At 51.3% G+C, this 4,616-nt stretch overlaps 1 long non-coding RNA gene across 1 annotated transcript; it reads right to left on the minus strand.

Moving 5' to 3' along the window:
• Positions 1 to 245: 245 nt before the first annotated feature.
• Positions 246 to 3,502, minus strand: LOC121135404. The gene is made up of 3 exons (XR_005872539.1): positions 2,978 to 3,502; positions 2,380 to 2,471; positions 246 to 1,181 (listed from the first exon to the last, which is right to left on the minus strand). It is a non-coding gene; the product is annotated as an uncharacterized LOC121135404 (long non-coding RNA).
• Between the last annotated feature and the right edge of the window lie 1,114 nt (positions 3,503 to 4,616).

Consider the following 4,616-nt stretch of genomic DNA (forward strand, 5'->3'; position numbering starts at 1 on the left):
TCTGCAGGCCAGGCTGGCCTCAAACTCACAGAGATCCCCCTGCCTCTACCTCCTGAGCATCAGGATGAATGGCATGCGCCACCACCACCCAGCTTCAGCCTGCTTTGTTATCCAGCCCAGGTTCTCTTGCCCAGCAGTGGCCCCACCCCTACAGTGAGTTGGGCCCTCCTACATTCATCATTAATCAAAAAAATGTCCTACAGTCTCCAGCTTGTATAGAGTTGACAAAAATCTAAACAGGAGAGTCACCCTGTCAGCCTCATTTATTTTTGGCTAGCCTCTAAAACACTGTGTTGCCAAGGATAAGCTTGAATTTCAGATCTTCCTCCCTCTACCTCCTGAATGCTGGGATCATTGCATCTAAGTTACGCAGGGCAGGTGATCCAACCCAGTGCTTCGTGCACGCCAGACTAGAACTCTACCAACTGAGCTACACCTCCAGCCTCATTTCAAAGTGAGTGTTATGAGAGGTTCTTTGTCCTGGCAGAGTCCTGCTGCCCTTGAGAGCCCTCAAATAAACACACAAAACATATTAATTATAAAACTGTTGGCCAGTGCCTTGGGCTTCTTATTGGCTAGCTCTGTCTTAATTATTAACCCATTTCTCTTGATCTGTGTATTTCTATGTGGTCTTGGCTTACCGGAGAACACCTTGCACGTCTCTCTTCCTGGGCTATCATCAGAACTCCTGTCTGCCTACACTTCCCAGAATTGTCCTCCTCTGGTAGCCTTGCCTATCCCTGCTACCTGGCCACTAGTCACATAGTTTTTTATTCATCATAAGAGAAACATATACACAGAAGGACAGCCCCATCATCAAACTTTTTGTTGTTGTTTTGGTTTTTTTCTGAGACACAGTTTCTCTGTGTAGCGCTGGCTGCCCTGGAACTATCTCTATAGACCAGGCTGGCCTCGAACTCACAGCGATCTGCCTGGCTCTGTCTCCCCAGTGCTGGGATTAAAGGTGGTTGCCACCACCTCTGCCGGTTTCATTTCAAAGTTTTGACTCCCCTTCTGCGTATAAAAGTATTATCTTCAGGACTAACAAGATGGCTCACTGGCAAAGGGCCTTGCCATCAGTCCTAGTGACCTGAAGTCAACCCCCAGGTCCCACCCGATGGAAGAAGAGAGATGACTCTTGCAAGTTGTCTCTGATCATCACATGCACCGTGATACAGCACCTACACACAATAAGTAAACAAAATTGATGAAAACTATTTTCAGTGATGATCAATTTCATCTTTTTTGACCTGTGTTTTTAAAATTAATGACTGTATGTATGTATCTATGTATTTTTGCAATAATGAAGGTAGAACTCAGGGACTTCCACATACTAGGTTAGTGATCCTACCACTGAGCCACACCCCCAGCCCCTCACTGGGAGATTCTAGGCAGGGGCTCTACCACTGAGTCACACTCTCAGCCCCTCACTGGGGGATTCTAGGCAGGTGCTCTACCACTGAGTCACACTCTCAGCCCCTCACTGGGGGATTCTAGGCAGGGGCTCTACCACTGAGTCATTCCCCCAGCCCCTCACTGGGGGATTCTAGGCAGGTGCCCTACCACTGCGCTATACCCCCAATCCCTCACTGGGGAATTCAAGGCAAGAGCTTTATCACTAAGCCACACCCCAGTCACTCTTTGATGCATTTTAGACAACCCTGCCCTAGCTCCTCACTGGTGAAGTCTAGATACTTTGTCCTTGAACTCCATCCCCAGCTCTTTTCAATCCTTTCCTCCAAACAGTGTGTGTGTGTGTGTGTGTGTGTGTGTGTGTGTGTGTGTGTGTGTGTGTGTGTGTGTGAACCAGGGGACAACCTCGGGTGCCACCCATGACAATGTGTCCATGTCCTTTCAGATAAGATCTCTCATTGGCCTGGGCCTCGCAAATAAGCCTAGACTGACTGAACAGAGAACCCAGCGATCCCATCTGTTTCTCCAGCTTCATCACAACTGGAGATTTTGTGAATTCTGGAGATTAAAGTCAGGTTCTCATGTTTCCGAGTTAAGCATTTCACCAACTGAGTAGCTCCCCTGCACAACCTTTCATTACCGAGTTGGGCTCTTGCCTTGAATTCCCCAGTGAGGGATTGGGGGTGTAGCTCAGTGGTAGGGCACCTGCCTAGAATCCCCCAGTGAGGGGCTGGGGGAATGACTCAGTGGTAGAGCACCTGCCTAGAATCCCCCAGTCAATTTGACACAGTCTGGGATCTTGGGGGGGGATGAGGTTGGCTTGTGGGTATTTCTGTGAAAGATGACCTGAATTGTGTTCATCGAACTGGGAAAACCTGTCCACTGTGGGTGGTACCATCCCCTGTGCAGAGGATGCCGCATTGTATAAGAGCAGAGAGAGTGAAGTGGACACAAGCATTAACTCACCACTCTCGGCTCCCGATTGTGGATACGCCGCGATTAGCTGCTTCAAATTTGTGCTCCTTGGATCTCCCGTGATGATGGATTGGAACCAGGACCTGTGAGCCAAACTTTTCTCCGTGAAGTTGCTTTTGTCAGGGTGTTTTACCACAACAACAGGAAACAAAACTACGATGGACCCTTCGCCAAAATGACAACTGCCCTTATGGGAAGATGGTCATGTGCAGACAAAGAGGTATAGGGAGATGTTGTGTGTCCATGAAGGCAGAGAGGGGACAAACTGGAATTAAAGAGAAAGAACTCCTACCCACACCTCGGCCAGGTGACACAGTTAATAGTGCTGGCAATAAGTTACGTGAATGACATCCAACTCCTGACACGATGTGGCAGACATGATGGTAGGTGATGAAGACACACACACACACACACACACACACACACACACACAGAGAGAGAGAGAGAGAGAGAGAGAGAGAGAGAGAGAGAGAGAGAGAGACCCACAGAAAGATGCAAAGAGAGACACGGGGAGAGATACAGAGGCAGAGAAAGGCAAAGAAACAGTGTTGGGGAGAGACAGAGACAGCAGCTGAGAGATGAGACTCACGGAACGGGCAGGGCTAACGCATCTGCTCGGAGGACTGTTCCTTTTTCACGCTGAACCCTGAAACGGCACCCACGAAGGTGCTGTCTCTTTCTGTGGGTCAAGAATCCGGAACAGCTGCAGGCTTCCCAAGACTGAACTCAGGTGTTGGCTGGGCTGGGTCGTGCTCCGTGTTTGGAGCTCATTCAGATTGGAGTGGTACCCATTTCCATGCGACTCTAGCAATGAGGTTTTAGTGTCCCTGGTACCTTCCTGGCTATGGGCAGGGACTGCTCTCGGTTTCAGAGGCCATCTGCTGTTCCTTGCTATGTGGTATGGGATGTTCCTTGCTATGTGGCATGGATGTGCACCTTCAAGGTCAACAGCAAAGCGCCCCCCACGGGTGGAATCATCCTCAGGCCGCAGGAGGAGCCGAGTTCCTTTTAGGAGTTCATCAGATGAGGCCACGCCCACTGACAGCCATCTCCCTGGGCTTCAGGGAGGCTGGTTAGTGTCACCTGCCAAGTCCCTGACCACTGCACCTGGGAAAGCCTCAGATGAAATAAACAAATTCAGAGATCCTAGGGGCCAGCTCACATTTCTGTCCCACGGGGGGGGGGGGCCGGGGGCGGGGCAGCAGGGGTCAGGGGTGGGTCATAGGTGGAGGTGAGAGCCTTTAGCATTTACAGCGAGGCCTGAGGCCTGCAGGGAAGGGTAGGGCTGCTCCAGGCAGAGAACTGCCCATCAAACCTGTGAGAGGTGACAGCTGGGCTGTGCCAGGAGTGGACAGAGGCAGGGACACAGACAAAGTGACGTCCCTGTCTGTCCCCAGAAGTTTCCATGGCAGTGACCGAGGAGAGCAGCAATCTGGACACAGAGTAGGCGTCCCTCTCCCTCTCGCCTTCTCTTCTCTTTTATCTCCTCCTGTCTCTTTCTGTATTTTCCCCATCTTCCTGTCTGTCTGTCTGTCCGTCCGTCCGTCCGTGCCTCCCTCCCTCCCTTTCTCTCTCTCTCCCTCCCTCCCTCTCTCTCTCTCTCTCTCTCTCTCTCTCTCTCTCTCTCTCTCTCTCTCTCTGTGTGTGTGTGTGTATCTGTCCCTCTCTCCAACTCTGTCTCTCTTCCTGGCTTTCTCCTTATCTCTCTGTCTCTCTGTGTCTGTCTGCCTCTGTCTTTCTCTTCATGTCTGTCTCTCTCCTCGTCTCTGAATCTTTGCGTTTCTGCATCCTCTCATCTCATCTCTCTCTCTCCCATCACTGGCCACTTCTCCTCATATCCCCTCCTCCTCTCCCTTGATTTCCCTTCTCCTCCACACAGTGCCGGGCGGGAGCCGAGGGTGGCCGCCGAGTATTTGCCCAGTCAGTTCCCTGCCTGGCACAGTGTGGGCGGTGGCAGATAAGGCTTGGAGAGGCTGGGGGGTGCTGCCGGGTCACATTCCAGAGCCAGAGGGGGAATTTTCGCAGCTCTCCCGCTAGGGACCTGGCAAGTTACTGTTCCTGCAGACTCTGCTTCCCTGGAGAGGGGTGTGTCTGGGTCTGGATCACTGTGGTTTGTTTTCCTGTTTGCACCAACATCACAACAGGCTAGCTCCAACGAAGTAAATAACATGGAGCTGGACGGATGCCACTCAGCTAACAAACACATCACCCTACCTATAAAACACACA

This window comes from Mesocricetus auratus, unplaced genomic scaffold (assembly GCF_017639785.1).
Source record: "Mesocricetus auratus isolate SY011 unplaced genomic scaffold, BCM_Maur_2.0 Super-Scaffold_100037, whole genome shotgun sequence".
Lineage (NCBI taxonomy): Eukaryota > Metazoa > Chordata > Mammalia > Rodentia > Cricetidae > Mesocricetus > Mesocricetus auratus.